This window comes from Meles meles, chromosome 15 (assembly GCF_922984935.1).
Source record: "Meles meles chromosome 15, mMelMel3.1 paternal haplotype, whole genome shotgun sequence".
In the NCBI taxonomy this organism is placed as follows: domain Eukaryota; kingdom Metazoa; phylum Chordata; class Mammalia; order Carnivora; family Mustelidae; genus Meles; species Meles meles.
In genome coordinates, this window is record NC_060080.1 from 8,064,056 (window position 1) to 8,080,910 (window position 16,855).

Below are 16,855 nucleotides of genomic sequence, written 5' to 3' on the forward strand. Positions count from 1 at the left end.
CTGCAGGGCTCAGCCCGGCGGCCGGGCGCGGGGGGTCCCGGGGTCCTGGGCGTGGAGTCACTGGGAGGTCTGGGCTCCTCTCTCGCTGCCCCACAGATTTGCCTTCTCTCCTCAGGGTGCCGGGGTGCCAAGTGACTACATGACCTCTGTTCTCCGAAGGTTCTTCCCGCGTCTTTCCAGACCCCCCGCCCCGCGGACTCCGCTGTGGCTGGAGAGGCTCCAGGACTTGGTCCCACGGGCGTGCAGGGGAGGAGGGGTCCGTCAGGGTAGGGGGCTCGCGGGCCGCTGCCGGGGGGTGCGGGTGGAATCCCTCGGGGAGAACCGAGAAGAAGGCGACATTTCCTGGGCGCAGGCGGCGCACCGTGGCTGGGGCTTCGGGTGGGAATTTCCTGGAGACGCGCGCGGGGGGCGCGGTCCCGCTGGGCGCCCGGCCAACTCGGACCCTCCGCGGGGCTCAGCTCCGGCCCGGCCTGGGTGCGGGGACCCGGGCACCGGGTAGGGGGGACGAGGGGACCAGGGGGCCACCGGGGCGAGAATCCCGGCGGGGAGTCCGCGGGACTTCGCTCGGGCCGCCTCGCCCCCTCCCCTCGCCGGACACCGCCCTCGCCGCGACCCTTCCCCAGTGGGGTCCCGGGGCGGCCGAGCCCACCGCGCATCCCTCCCGCGCGGTCGGCCCGAAGACCCGGAGAAGTGGACTCCAGGGGGTGCGGCCGGGGTCAGGGGTCGCGTCCCCGGCGCCGGCCGCGCTCCGCCGATCCGGGCTTTGCCGAGCGCCCCCGGCCGGGCCGGAGCCCAGGAGCTGTGGGTGGGACGGCGGCCGGGAGGCTGGGCTGGTCTTCCGACGGCGGCGGGCGCAGGCGAGCGGGGCTGCGTCGGCGGCAGGACAAAGGCCGAGGTGAGGGCGGCCCCGCCGCTGGGCCGCCGGGCTCCGGCGCCGGGCGCGGGGCCTGGGGTACAGGGCGCGGGTGGGCGTGGGTGCTTCCCCGGCCGGCGCCCGCGAAGGAGGCGGCGTAGGGTCCGGGTCCGGCCTCGAGGGCACGTGGGACCTGGGTGCCGCGGCCTCGGGAGCGCGCGCGCGTGTGTGCGGGAGGTCGGGAAGGTTGGAGAGCGCGCCCTGGGCGCCTGGCTCGCGGGGAGCCCGCTGGAGGGGAGAGCTCTCGTAGACGACGGTGCCGGCGGTCGCGATTATTTTGGGGGTGTGTGTCTGCGTCTGTGTGTTTGAAGAGCTGGAGTCCGAGGTGGCAGCCCCATCTCCCCAGCAGGGACACCGGAGAAAATGGGGCTTCCTCCCAGAACGGCCCGGGACCGGCTCTTCGGGAGGTGGGCGCTTAGAAACTGGAGCCTAGTTGTGCGTCTTGGGAACAAAGGCTGGTTTCTATCCGAGAAGTAAGTGTGTGTGTGTGTGTGTGTGTGTGTGTGTGTGGCCGCCGGGGCGCCAGGCCGGGGTGGAGGCCAGGGCGACCCGCCATTCACTGGGAAGGATGCTGGGCCATTTTGCTGTCAACCCTCTTTTGATCCCTGGTCGTGAAGACCAGTAGAAAAGAGGGACTCCTGAATTTGCAGACTAAAGCTCTTCTTGACTAAATTCTTATTATAGAGGTTGAGTGTTGCTTCCAGGCTCCAGGGCTGTTTTTAGGAGGCTTTAAAGCGATCAACGTGTACATTTCACTTGAACGAAAACTTTGATTCCCAGTAAAAGCTTCTTAATTTCTGTGTTTAACACTGGAGGTTGGACCTGGGTAGAGGTGGCCGACTGGGGGAGGGTCTGAGCTTTGTCTTAAAGAAATGTGTTAATGTAATCTTGGTCTGCCGCACTTTGTAGGAAAACGTAACCAGGAGTTTTGAAGGCCACTAGTTTAAAGACATTAGGACGCTACCTCCAACTCTTTGTCAAGAATGTCTTAAATCCCTGGGCAGATTTGAAGAATTCCTTAGAACCAGTCCTTAGAAAAGTCTGTTTCTGGGAAACAAAAACCAAATTAAAAAATTTGAAGCGAGGAAATGAAACACAGGTGAGGAAATGTTTCTACACGTCTTTGCATGCTGGAATCTGGCTTGTTTAAAATTTGCAATGTGATCCGTGACAGTTTCCATTCCCCAGAGCAACGGACGTGGGGCGCTGCCGTTTTCCAGAACAAGTATTCTTTATGGAGTAAGAAGTAAGCTGGGTTGCAACTGAAATTCTATCCTGCCTTTCTTGTTATTGCAGATGTTTTAAATGGTTTGTTTGTGGTCTAAATGTTTTTAATTAGTGAAAAATAGCCAGTTGGACCAATACCTGTGATCTTACTTGGTGGGTACTATGAAAACTACACTTTAAATATGTGTATTTTTGTCTTGGGATTTTTACCAGGAAAGTTTGTAATCTCCTAGAGCCTGCCTAAATCTTTCTATGCAAAATACGAAAATGACTGTTCTTTCTTTCATTTAGTAAGTAACTTACTGACCTCCCATGGTGTTGTAAGTGTTCATTCCATCATTTTTGACATTAGAAATCCCCTTTTGAAGAAAATGGTGTTCATTTTGTAGTTCCACATTTGAATTGTTTAGCACTTCCATAGTGTTCATAGGCACTTTCCAAAGGAGAGCTAGTAAAAGTTCGAAAAATCAGAATGAGAAGAAGACAGACTGTAGTTTAAAGAGAGAGGGAGGTGCCCAGCCCCCTGTGCCCAAACCCCTCAGTGCCCCTGCGGCATGCCAGGCAGTCGTCAGAATTGAGAGGGACCAGGATATGAAAACAAAGGCTGTGGTATAGGACCCTGCATGCTCCAGGAGAGTAAAGGGAGCCTGCTTCTAATAACTGCACCTTTCCCTGGCCCCCGTGCTTCAGGGGTTCTGGCCCAGACTGGGAAAGGAAGCCTCTTGGGGCTTTCGTGGGGGCAACTGACCATGAGAGCTGGCTGCGGGCAGCCTGGCATGGACGTTCTGGAGGGCCCTTACCTCTAATCTCTTCAAAAAGATTCCAGGCAGCTACTCTTCTCAGCTCATACCCTGCTTAATGGGCCTTCTTGGCTTTTTGTTTCAGTTTCTGGATATACAGATAAATTGTAGGACATTAAAGTTAATTGCGCTTTAAAAAGCAGGAGATGGAAGGCTATGACAGAAGTAATGCTTTTTTATAACATATAATTTAAGAACATACCGAAGAGTTGAAACAAAAGAACACCAGACATCTATGCTGCAGATACAATTAGTGTTAACACTTTGATGTATTTTTTTCTGGTATTAAAACTAAATTTTAAGGTCACCTGGGTGGCTCAGTGGGTTAAGCTTCTGCCTTCAGCTCAGGTCATGATCTCAAGGATCCAGCCCACACTAGGCTCTCTGCTCAGCAGGGTGCCAGCTCCCCCCACCCCGCCGTGCCCCCCCTCCCCCGCCTCTCTGCCTACTTGTGATCTCTGCCTGTCAAATAAATAAATAAAATCTTTAAAAAAAAAAACCCCAAACCACTAAATTTTATATACTTCTAAACATTGCTCAAAATTACATGTTATATAATACGTATATTATTAATGTCACTTTGCATCTTTTTTCATTTAAATGTTATGAATATTACTTATCATTCTTTTCATATTGTCCTTTTAACTAATTTTATAGTCTGTTGTATGAAAAATAGTAATATTACTATTTCTGTAGCAGTTTTTTTTTTTAAGATTTTATTTATTTATTTGATGGGAAGAGCTCACAAGTAGGCAGAGAGGCAGAGAGGGGAGGTGGGGAAGCAGGCTCCCGGCTGAGCAGAGAGCCCAGTATGGGGCTCGATCCCAGGACCCTGGGACCATGACCTGAGCTGAAGGCAGAGGCTTCACCCACTGAGCCACCAGGTGCCCCTATTTCTGTAGTAGATTTTTGACCTCTTCTTCTTATTTCTACTTTTGATGTCTTTTCATTTTGATTAAACTTTACCTATTGATGGTAATACACATTTCTAAAACTTGACTGCTCTTAGAGACAAAAAAAGTTTAACTTCTGGGATATAAAGTGGGAAAGGAGGCATTCTTGCTTTGGTTCACTTAATCTCTTAGGTCATTCTTTTTTTTTATTTTTATTTTTTAAAAGATTTTATTTATTTATTTGACAGAGAGAAATCACAAGTAGGCAGAGAGGCAGGCAGAGAGAGGAGGAAGCAGGCTTCCTGCCAGGCAGAGAGCCTGATGCGGGACTCGATCCCAGGACCCTGAGATCATGACCTGAGCCGAAGGCAGTGGCCCAACCCACTGAGCCACCCAGGCGCCCCCCTTCTTAGGTCATTCTTGATCGTCTCTGCCATTTATTACTCTCGGTAACGTAATGATATGCATTTCATTTACTCCACCAAATTATGGGCTTCTTGAGGACAGAAGTACATGTCTTAATTCTCTCCGAATCCCCCTAGCGCTCAGGCAAGGCTTGGCATGTCACAGATGTTCAAAATATTTTGGGGGGAGGCAAGTATATTTCGGGGGCTGCGTGAGAACCCTAAGCTTTCTCAGAGATTTGCAATGGTCAGTCTTGATCCAGCTGATTCCCGTTATCTAGTTTGTTGTGGAAAACGTTGAACGTGGACAAAAGTGGGAAGACAGTAAAACACACTTCTTTGAAATCATCACCCAGCCTGGAGAACTGTCAACATTTCATCAATTTTGAATCCCCCCCGCCCCCACCCAACTGCCCCCCCCCCCCGCCCCCCCGCCACTGCAACCCTTCTGGACCTCTTTGAGCTCTAAGACGTGATAGCATGTCCTACCCCTGTGTTTTTGACAATGAGTTTACCTCCTTATCCAGTGGGAAGGGCATGTCTTTGGAGGCTCAGCAGAAGACGTGGGTTCTCCAGGAGGCTGTGTCACAGAAAGGCCAGTGATCTGAAGGGGAAATGGCCTAACTTGTTTGGTTTTGACCTTGAGAGGTTTGGTTCTCCTCTCTGGGCTCATGTCCGATCCCTGTTATCTGAGGAGCCTGACCTAGGTAAGCTTCCTTCCAGCTTTAACTTTGTTCATGCTAAAGCCTGCCTTTCGGTCTAGTGCGGTCATTCGCAAACCGTGGTCCCTGGCCCAGCAGTTTCGGTGTCGCTGGGAACTTGTACGAATGCAGAGTCTCAGACCCCTGCCTAGACCAGCTCAGAACCCCTGGGGGGCAGTGGCCAGCGGTTTGTGGTTTAATAAGCCCCCTGGGTGATTTGAGAAACACTAATCTGCAAAGGTAAGCCCAGGGTCTATGAGCCCTTTTCAAAAGACAGAAACAAAAACCTGCTGGAAATTGTGCCTTTACCCATCATCTGGCCCTGGAAGTCAGTCCAAGGACAGGCTTCTACCCTCTGCGCAGACCTCTGTTAACTGTGGAGGGACTGCCAGATCTTTTCTTGATCGGGAAATCTGGTCGGCAGTTACACGTTCTTGACAAAAAAGATGTGGGAGAGAATTTATGAGATCAAATGTTTTTGAACTGGGGTATCTATAGGCCATTTTCACTAAAAACAAAACAAAACAAACAATTGAGGAGTGCCTGGCTGGCTCATTCAGTAGAGCATGTGACTTTGGATCTCCGAGTTGTGAGTTCAAGCCCCACATTGGGCCTGGAGCCGACTTAAAAAAAAAAAAAAGGTTGAAAACCACTTAATGTGACTTACCATGTTTGTAATTACACAAATGTTGGTTTAGCTTCTTATCTCCCCGTGGCACCTTGGGAAGTGCTGTGCAGAATCAAATTGCCTTTGCTCACTGTCGTGCCTTAGCGCCTGGCACAATGGCTGGTCTGTAGGAGGTGCTCAGTAAATATTTGATGGATGAATGAGTCTTTGTTCTGTAGGACCTTACAGAACTCTGGATAGAGAGCCAAGCCAAATGCTGTTAGAATCAGGGAACAATTAAGGGTTCCACTTTGAGGTCTGGACTCCAAATGTAGAAGAATTTGAGCCAAAAGTCCAGTTAGTTTCTTATTTGTCGAGGAAAAGTATCTATCGTATGCTTAGTTCTGTATTAGACTCGGGGGAGAAGTGTTAGGACGGTACAAGGGAATGAAATAAGGAGCTCACGCATATGAGAGCATTTCATTGATTCACAACTACCTTTCATTCCACTGCTTTTGCGCTCCCCCATTCCTCTTAACCTTAATTACCTCCTTTTGGTTCTGTCTCCAAATACAGCAAGGCTGAGAGTTAGGGGTTAGGTCTTGGACATATAAATTTTGGTGGGGGGTGGGGCACGAGGCTTTAGTCGGTAACACTGCAAAGATTACCCCTGAGGCGAGCATACCGAGTTTTGGATCCTGTAGTTCGAGGATCGGTTTGTAAGAGCACACAGGGGCTCCCATTGCTGGCTCGGGGGACTGAGGAAGAAGGGCGCTCCTCTCCTGGTGTAAGGCTTGGAACACATATAGGGGACAGCTGGTTCTGGCGCCTCTAGTAAGATTTAAGAACCGAACACCATTTGATTACTTGAAAGCAGTAACAGTTGTCTTTTACTAAAGACATTAATTTCACATGTACAACCTCGGCATTCAGCATCTTTACATGTCATGCTGTGCTCACCCCATCGGTAGCTGCCATCTGTCACCGTACAGTGGGATTCAATACCATTGACTAGTGAAACCGCGTAAATAATGGAAAGGTTCCTGCAGAGTTAGCTGTGGGCTCTACTGGGTTCAGGTGTCTTATCGAATTGTAGAAGTTTCAGAGTTTTCGTTGTAAGTGTTATAAATCGGTTCCCTTGTGACAGCAGCGTAACATTGCATGCATCTAGTTGGATCCATGGAAGTAATTCGTAAATCACAGAACTCGAGGCGGACAGAGGGAGTGAATCCTCTTCCCCTATCAGTGGGAAGGTTATCAGTGGGGCCAAGTCAATGGGAACCGAGAATTACATGGCTACTCTGGGCCAGGTTCCAGATGTAGGGGTATGTCGTTCAGCCCCCCACAACTACCCTGTGAAGGGTAGGCATTACCGTTCCCATTTTGTATGCTGGAAAACCCAAATCCAGAGACGTTCAGTGACTTGTTCAAGCTCATATGACAGGTGGATGCTGTACCAGGATTTGAACGCACATCGGTCTGACTGTAAAGCTATACACAGACATGCCAAATCTCAGCATAAGAAAAAGTCTGTGTCCATTCTATGAAATTTTCATCTCTGTTTAATTTCAAGTTAATTTCTGCGTCGACTTATTTGTCTGCCTTTGGATCCCCCCTTCTTCTGGCCCCTGAGCTGGTCAGAGTAACACCTGTCTCTCAGTCAAATGTTCTGCCTCTTTCCCTTCCATCATCTCCCGTTTTTTTCTGAGAACCTGCATTTTCTCACTGGCTATTAGGAAGGATTAGTCTAGAAACTTCTCCGGCCCTCTTACTAAGCTATATTCTTGGTTTTGCCTGGAGAATGAGTTAATTGTGACTTTCGTACCTCCAAGAGAGGTGCTTTGCCCCACTGTGTCTATGACGCTGGCTTGATTTGACCATTGCCTTCAAATCGCAGACTTCCTTCTGTTCATTCTTGACTGTCTACAGCATTCCTTAGAAGTTAGCAGAGAGGAAAGGTTCTTTGTTGAGCAGAAAGCGAGAACCGCTGTAAGCTCTCATCTCTGAAGGTTTAAGTTTTTTCTCAGAATGTTAGTTTGACAGCAAATTCAGCCTGTTTGTTTGATACATAAATCCATATTGAATGCTTACTCTGTGCCAGATTTTGCGGTAGGTGTGGGGAGGGCCACATGGCGTGTAAAAGCCATGGGCCCTGCCCTCAAAGAGGCAGTTTGTAAACTATAGAAAGTATTGTTGCTATTCCTACTAATGCCTACAGAAATGCAAAAAGTTTTTAAAAAGAAGAATTTGGGCTGGTATGTTTGGGGATTTAGGGAAACTGAATCTGATTGAGAAAAAGTGAGGGAAGAAATAGATCATTATTGACTTTGTCCTAAGCCTAAGTACTTGACATACTTCAGCTCACTTAACCCTTCCTTGGTAAAGAGAGTTCTGTCCCCATTGTAAAGATGGAATAGAGCTGGGAAAAGCCAGTTGACTTACTCAAGGTTATATGGGCAGCATACGTTGGAGAACCCATTTTTGTCTGGCTCCATAGTGGGAGTGGGGGCTGGACAGATTCTGGCTGAGAAGAGGGGCCTTACGGGTCTGAGTGTAGCCCACACTGAAGCCATTTCCCCAGACCTCCCATCCCACAGACCCATGAAGCTCTGGAGTCGTAGGACACAGACCAGCTGTATCAGCATCACTTGGGAAATCGTTAGATGTAAATTGTCAATGTACATTCTCTGGTAACCCCTCTCCCCGATTTTCTGAATCAGAGTCCCTGCTGGTGGGGCCTGGGAATTTGTTTTCAGGAGCCTTCCAGATGAGTCTTATCAGTGCTGAAGGTGGAGAAGCACTGCTCTAGACGTTGCTTTAGAACTGCCTTGGCAAAAGGTCAATGGAAGGGATCTTTGATCTATAAATCTGGAGACCGTCCCGGACGCAGCTGCCGACTTCTGGCTTCCTTAGTAGGTCTTGCTTTTGGTTAATGATCCTACTTCTGTGTCAGTGAGGGTGAGCTGGGTGCTCAAGGTAAGGGGAGTGTAGTTAAGAGCGGGTTGTCTGGAGTCGTGCAAACCCAATGCCAAATTTGAGCCCAGCTATACTTGGGCAAACTGCTTAACTCTCTCTAGGTTTGTTTCTTCATCTGTAGAATGGGGCCATTGCTAATAAATGCCTCACAGGGTGGTTGCAAGAATTCAACAGGCCATGTGTGAGCCAGATGCTGAGAACACACCTGCAGTCTGTCTTGGGGGGCTGGCCTTAGAGGTGCTGTCCCATGGGGGTGCTCATTTCTGAGAGGTTAAGGAAGTTAAAGCTCCAGAAGGCTATGCAACTCGATTTCGCGCATCCCTGGGTCTGGGTCTGACCGCAGAGCCCTGTCCATTCTTGCCTTCCTACGGTATAGTTGCTGTGGAAATTGTTCTCAGGGACCCCGTTTCTGGGGTGCCTGGTTGGCTCAGTCAGTTAAGCGGCTGCCTTTGGCTCCGCTCATGATCCCAGCATCCTGGGATCAAGCCCCACCTCAGGCTCCCTGCTCGGGGAGAACCTGCTTCTCCCTCTCCCTCTGCCTGCTGCTTTGCCTTCTTGTGCTCTCTGTCTGTCTAATAAATAAATAAAATCTTTAAAAAATTAAAAAAAAATAAGAGGAACCCCGTTTCTGCCCAGAAAGTCTCCATGCCTCGCTCTCGCACTGGTGAGCTGAGGCGCTGGCCACACCGTGTGCTGCTCTCAATTCACGGGGCTGCAAAAGCCTCTCAGACTGGCGCTGGGGTCACCACTAGGGCCTTCTTTCAATTATTTGATCACCATGGAAGGGAACAAAAATGCCTTGTTGGGATTTTAACCCCCTCCGCTTATATTTGTCTGAGGTCACTTGCATGGGTGAAAGGGAACAGGTTCAGACTTAGCCCTTGGATGCTCCCTTCCAATCCCCGTTTATACTGTGTAAAGCTTGCGAATTCCCAGGGGGCTTCTCACGCCGAGACAAAGGCAAGGGATAACACCGCATCTTCTCCAGCCCTGTGTCTGCACTTGGATATCTGATTCCCAAAGCAGGGCATCTGGACAAAGCATTCTCTGCTGCTCAGATGCCAGAGTGTTACGGCAAGTCGCTTGCAAGAAGAATATTTTTTAAAAAATGCTGATCATTGCTGTTTATTTTTAATTAACATTTTTCTTTTGAGATAATTATAGATTCACCTGTAGTTGCAAGAGACAATACAGAGCTCCTATGCACTCTCCCCTCCGTTTCTCCCCACGGCAGCATCTTGCAAAGCTGCGGACCAGTGTCACACGGATTGTGCCGTCCCTGCAGGGAGCCCTTATGTTGCTCTTTCAGGACACAGCTGCCCCTTCCCCACTCCTATCCTCCTCCCATCCCCGAGCCCTGGCACTCACAGTTCTGTTCTCCAGTTCTGTAATTCGGTTGAGTCACAAACGTTTCACGCACGGAATTATGCACTATGTGATCTCTTGAGACTGGCTCCCTCCTCATCCCCACTTAGCGTAATCCCCTGGAGACTGACGTCGGTTGTTTTGAGTGTCAGTCCTTGATTGTTTCATTGTTGAGTCTATGCCGCGCTGCGTGTGTGCCCCGTTGTGCTGAACCACGAACCCGTTAAAGGATATCCGAATTGCTTCCAGTGTTTGGCTGTTACGAATCAACCCAGTGTGAACATTTTAGGTTTTTGTGTAAACGTCAATGTTAGTTTCTGGGGACTAAATATCCAAGGGTCCAATTGCTGGATCTTATGGTAGTTTGTTTAATTTGATAAGAAACCAGAAAACGGTTCTCCAGGATGGCTTTACCGCCTTACCTCCTACCACGGTTGTGTGAGGGTCCGGTTTCTCTGCCTACTCAGCATTTGGTGATGTTGCCCTTTTGTGTTTTTGCCAACCTGATGGTGTCTACTTATATCTTACCGTGGTTTTAGTTTGTATTTTCCTGGTGGCCAGTGACGCTGACCATCTTTTCATGGCTTATTTGCCATGTGTCCTTCTTTGGTAAAATGTCTCTTCATAGTTTAACTGTTGAGTTTTGAGAGTTCAAAAAAAAAAAAAAAAATCCCGGGTATTGGTACTATGTTGGGCAGGTGGTTTGCAAATATCTTCTTTCGTTCTGTAGCTTGTCTTTTCATCTTCTTCACGGGGTCTTTTGCAGAGTAAAACTTGCACATTTCCATGAGGTCGCGTGTATTGGTGCATCATTTTAAGGATTGCGCTTATGGCATCAAAACTAAATAGTCTTTGCCTCGCCCTAGATCATGAAGATGTTCAACTGTGTGTGTGTGTTTCTCTTAAAGTTCATTATTTTATGTTTTACATATAAGTCTGTGATCCATTTTGAGTTGTGTATGGTGGAAAGGTTTAGGTCAAGTTTCATTTCTTTGCAGGTGGATTTCCAGTTGTTCTAGCACCATTTGTTGGAAAGACCGCCTGTCCTGCACCGAATTGCTTTTGCATTGGTTTAAGATTTTAAGAATCGGTGTTTTTTGGAATAGCATGGAGGACATTAGGAGAAGAAAGGGAAAAATGAAGGGAAATCAGAGGGGGAGAGGATCTATGAGAGACTAGGGACTCCGGGGAACAATCTGAGGGTTTTGGGGGGGGGATGCGGGGGAGTGGGTGAGCCTGGTAATGGGTATTAAGGAGGGCATGTATTGCATGGAACACTGGGCCTTATATGCAAACAATGAATCATGGAACACGACATCAAAAACTAATGATATACTGTATGGTGACTAAGATAACATAAAAGAAAAAAAAAAAGAATTGGTGCTTTTTATTACCAAGTCAAATATATCGGGTCACAAAAGGGCCTAAAGTTTGCACAATAAATTTGAGCTGCTCAATAGATACTTTTAGGCTTTAAAGAGATCATAACAGCACAGTGTTACTGTAGGTCAGGACTTGCTGGCACTTCGGTGGGGTGTGAGGCATTGTGCGGGGAATCTGGGTGGGTGGTGGGGGGCTGATGTCCTGGTGAATTTTGCTGCTGCTGTGCAGCTGGGCAGCCTTGCCCTCCAGGGAAGGGTGGGTGACCCTGGGTGTCCCGGGTCAATCTGGGGCACACTGACCTTTGGGGTGGAGTTGACCTTGCGGTAGGCATGGGCACGACCTGGTTAGGCTCCCACTTTGTCTCCTCTGTGAGCTGCAGCCCTGCCTGATCTCTGACTGATGTCAGCTGTCAGCTCCCATGCGGTGTCCCTACCTCCTCCGCGGCTTCCAGCAGCTGGCCGTTTGCAAACCGGTGTATGGAACACACAGGGCTCAAGTGCAGCTTTGGAAGTCCGAGTAGACATTTTAAAAATTATTGTTTTATTTTAAGATGTGTTCTGTTACTCTCTCTCTCTTGCTCTAAAATAGATAAGTCTTTAAAAAAAAATGGGGCCCCTGGGTGGCTTAGTTGATTGAACGTCCTACCCTTGGTTGTGGCTAAGGTTGTGATCTCATGGGTCGTGGGATCGAGCCCTGCACTGGGCTCCATGCTCCGGGGAGCGTCTGCTTGAGATTCTGTTTTGCCCCTTCCATTTGGTCCCTCTCTCTCTCTTTCTCTGAAATAGATAAATAAATGTTTAAAAAGATAAATAAAATGTTTTTCGTTACACAAATGTGTTCATTGGAGAAAAGGGAGATAGCACAGTTAAGCAAAATTTATCTGTAACCTCCATGCCCTAGGATAATCCCTATAAACACAAAATTGTTAATTTTGGAAGGAAGAAGAAGAAGAAGATGATGATAATTGCTTGTTTCTTTCATAAACTATTCTCCAGCTGGGCTGTCAAGACACAAAGCTGATTTGGGGGGAAAAAAGGAAAGAAAGAAATTGTTTTCTCATCCGCTGGATGTGGAGAGTTCTGATGTCGCTGACCACACTGCCCATGAGGCCCATGGTGGTGCGGTAGCCGGCATGGGGGCACGTACAGAAGGGGGGAGCAGGTGGACCGCTGCAGTCAGGACTGCAAGAATGATCTTTTGTTTCCAGTGTTCGGCTGTCCAGGATGATGGCCGAGGACATCAAAGACATGTCTAAACACTGTTATCTGGCTCTGTCCTTTGCCCCGAGTGTGTAAGGGGTCTCGCCACAGGGAACCCTGGAGACCAAAGCTTCCATCATGCTATTAATTCCAGGCAAGAGCTGATCAATAACATTTGCATTCGCCATCTCCAGCAGTCTCTCTGTTCTTTCTTGTTCCGAGGAACATTTATTTATTTACTTTGCTGATGAAAAGACTAGAAAACATTTTCTTCACATTTCCAATGTTAGATGTGTGACACCGCAGAAAAGCTCGTAAAACACAGACAAATGCAAAACAAAAAACTGCAATTCCCCCACCTAGAAATGAGTTCTTGTTTTTTTGTTTTTTTTTTAAAGATTTTATTTATTTATTTGACAGAGAGAGAGATCACAAGTAGGCAGAGAGGCAGGCAGAGAGAGAGGAGGAACAGTCTCCCTGCGGAGCAGAGAGCCCGATGCGGGGCTCGATCCCAGGACCCTGAGATCATGACCTGAGCCGAAGGCAGCGGCCCAATCCACTGAGCCACCCAGGCGCCCCAAGTCCTTGTATTTTTAAATGTGCGTGGATAACCCGCATTCTACCAAAAATGCCATCGCGTTGTATGTGTGATTTTCCAGTAGGTGTGCCAGAAACCTTGAAAGTGTCTTTACTGTGAATATTCCACTCTGCAAATTTTGGTATTTGTATTCTGTCATAATCCCTTTTTACATAATCGCATTGCATTTTAGAATTGTTGCTTTAAAAAATTAAAATGGTATGGCTGCCTTTTTTGTTTAGTAAGAGAATTCTTCCTGTAGCTAAAATTGTCCGCTTGGCTAACAGGAACATGTCAGAGGTATCATTCAAGTAACATATTGTTTCTTGGGGGAACAGTTGAGATTTACTGAGTTTTGTTGAGTGGCTCTAGCGTACTTGACATCTTCACGGCAGGGAAGGGATACCGGTCAGACTTCTGCTCCTCAACTGGGCGCCTCTCTGGGAGGAAGTCGGAGCATGGGGGACCGCAGGTAGGTCCCTGGCACATTTTCTGAGACCAGCTTTTGGCTAAGAAACAAAGAAGATGAAAAGGTAGAGAGAATATTGGTAAACTACTGTTCTATTTCAGTGTTAGCCTGGAGATGTGAGAAAATAGAATAATTTGAGGGATGCCATGTCCCTCCTCCTGTTCAGCTGTCATGTGACTTGGCTGCCATGGAGAGCTCAGGCTGGAGGTCCCATCTCAGAGTTTCAGATCCCGCAGCGACAAAAGCTCTGCCTTTGTGCTGACTGCACTGCGTTATGGTCACATGTTACCTGTGCCCCCCCCCCCCCCCCAGCACAGCCTGCCCAGCTCCTGGAGGGCAGGAACCAGGGCTCCCTCCTCCAGGCCCGCACTAAACCCGAGCAGGGTGCTGCAGCCTCCTGGAAATGGCCGGTGAACTTGCTCTGTGTTTCAGAAGGGACGTTCTTTCATCCAGGGCTGTTCCCTGTGGACTTTGCATTTATTCATTTATGTCCTGAGCTCTTCGGAGCAAATTGCAGTGGTGGTGGGGAGCCCAGGGCAGCCCAGGGGCAAAGGGATGAGCTTGGGTGGGGGGATTCTTTCCATGATGGGATGTGAAATGTTTTAAACATTTCACGTGTATCTCTATGTTACTGTAACCCAGTTCATTACAGAGAGAACAAGTTTTTAGATTCTATTTTGTGTTCTGCTTTTTAGGAAGATAGTTTTGGGAGGTGCCCAACCACAAACACATGGGAAGTGCCTGCTTCCTGCCAGGTCCGTCCTACTTTCATTTTCAGGAATCATACTCTTAAAGGGCCCCCCCCTTTAAAAGATTTTATTTATTTATTTATTTGGGAGAGAGAGCGAGACAGAGTGAGAGTGCTGGGGGAGGGGCAGAGGGAAAGGGACAAGCAGACTCCATGCTGAGCAGAGAGCCTGACGCGGGGCTTGATCTCATGACCCACAGATCATGACCTGAGCTGAAACTGAGAGAGGGACCCTGAACCGACTGAGCCACCCTTTTCATGTCTGTTTGGGCTGAACTGATTGTGATTTGGTAGAGCCTGCATTTCCTTTGAGCAGAGCCAGCGTGAAGTGGAGCCTGGCTCAGCACTCGAAGTGGCTCCTTTAATCCTGTCCCTGAATAAAGGCAATACTGACGAATATGAAGACGTTTGCTGGCCACAAACCTTGTGCCAGGTGCTCTGTCTGTATCGCCACCTGGATTATTACTGTATCCACAGAATTTCACGTAGCGAAGGCCCGTTGGAGGCTCAGTGAGTGCCTGATTATCCGAACAAGCCCACGAGGGAAGTTTCACAATCTTCGTATCTTTGCATTGAGGCAGAGAAGGCCTCACCGATGGGACCGTGCAGCTGGGATGCTGGCAGTGGGCGTCCAGACCGGAGCCTGTCTGCTCTCAAGCCTGTTGGTGCCTCCAGACTGTGCCCCTTCCAGGGCGGGAGGGGCACGCTTCATTCCTGGTGCAGGAAAAGAAGGAGCTCCAGCTGGTGAAAAGAAAAGATTTTCAGGGCACCGGGGTGGCTCAGTCAGTTAAGCGTCTGCCTTCGGCTCAGGTCATCATCCCAGGGTCCTGGGATCGAGCCCTACATCGGGCTCCCTGCTCTGTGGGACGTCAGCTTCTCCCTCTGCCCCTCCTCCCTGCTCGTGCACACACACACACACACACACACACACACACACTCACTCTCTCTCAAATAAATACACAAAATAGAAAAAAAAAAAAAAAGAAAAAGAAAAGAGAAGATTTCCAGAGGATGGTTGTGTGGCCCGAGAGATGGTACCATTCCTGCCTCAGCCCGGTGCGGATAGGGGTTTCTCATGTGCCTTGGGTCAGAGGTGACCTCCCCAGTCTAGATAATCTGAACGGCTTTAAAGTTTCTGGAGGATACCATTTACTCTTTCATTGGGGGGGACAATTTTAAAAAAAGGTGGTGTTGTTTTGGGTGACTTTGGGGAACGAGCTGAAAACCAGTGGCAGGAGCTTCTCCCCAGTAGTTCCCGATGTGGCAGAAACAAGCAGAGAGCCCCGCAAGCCAGGAAATGTTAGTCCGTCCAGCAGCCACTGCTACTTACTGTCTTCAAATTCTCTTTAAATTTTGATATATTTTAATGGAATGATAATATTTCCTTTCCAGCTTTGAATTTTGATGTGATATAACTTTTACAGTAATTAACCGAAACTATTTCCACATCTTTATATTATATTTAATACTTTTAGAGAAAGGTACGCGTACTTCAAGATCATGATTGATAATAGAGCCCCAGAATATTGTCTTTGTCCTTGAGGAACTCTGATAATAACAAATCGATAAATTGTAACAAATGATGAAAGTGTTCCGAGTTACTTATAAACAGACATTGGAAGAAAAGCAGTGGTAAGGTATGCTGTAATAACTGATTCCTTAGGGAAGATGATGGTGCACAGGGTTGGCGATCCTGCAGGGGTGGTGCAGGGGTGCGGGGAGACGAGTAAGTTACTTACAGTTCTACAATGAAAAAGTGACAGGCTGGCACGAGAGATGTTACTAGTTTTCTTTATTTTTACGTCGTACTGGCATACAGGGGACACACGGTGTTACACTAGTTTCAGGTTGTACAGCATAGTGATTCAGCAACTCTGTGCTCGCGGCAAGCGTGGTGACCGCCTGCCCCCATGTGATGTTATTACAGCACCACCGACTGGGTTCCCCAGGCTGTACCTTTCATCTGGTGACACTTACTCCTTCCCTAACTGGAAGCCCGTGTCTCCCGCTCCCCTCACTCATTTTGTCCCCCTGGCCTTCCCGCAACTATTCATTTGTTCTCAGTATTTAAATGTCTGGTTCGGCTTTTTGTTTGATCGTTTATTTATCAATTTTTTTAAATTTTATTTTTTAAAAGGTTTTATTTATTTATTTGACAGAGAGAGACAGCGAGAGAGAATGAGAGAGAGACAGCGAGAGAGGGAACAGAAGCAGGGGGAGAGGGAGAGGGAGAAGCAGGCTTCCCGCCGAGCAGGGAGCCCGATGTGGGGCTCCATCCCAGGACCCTGGGATCATGACCTGAGCCAAAGGCAGATGCTTAAATGACTGAGCCACCCCCTTGTTTTGCTTTTCAGATTCCACATAGAAGTAAAACCATATGGCATTTGTCTGCTTACTCATTTTTGTTTTTACTTCTTTTAAAGATTTCGTTTATTTGACACAGAGAGAGAGCAAGCACAAGCAGGGGGGAGGGGCAGAGAGAGAGGGAGAAGCAGGCTCCCCGCTGAGCAGGGAGTCCCGACTCAGGGAGGTCCAGGACTCAGTCCCAGGACCCTGGGATCGTGACCTGAGCTGAAAGAAGACGCTTAACGGA

At 48.5% G+C, this 16,855-nt stretch overlaps 1 protein-coding gene across 2 annotated transcripts in view; it reads left to right on the plus strand.

Annotated features, from left to right (window-relative positions):
* The first annotated feature begins 1,232 nt into the window (after nt 1-1,232).
* The window catches only part of GREB1 (growth regulating estrogen receptor binding 1), a 135,637-nt gene continuing 120,014 nt past the window's right edge, over nt 1,233-16,855 (plus strand). For both annotated transcript variants that reach the window (XM_045978641.1, XM_045978642.1), the window contains exon 1: nt 1,233-1,386. The gene's annotated coding sequence lies outside the window, so the exon portion shown is untranslated. The remainder of the gene's footprint in view (nt 1,387-16,855) is intronic.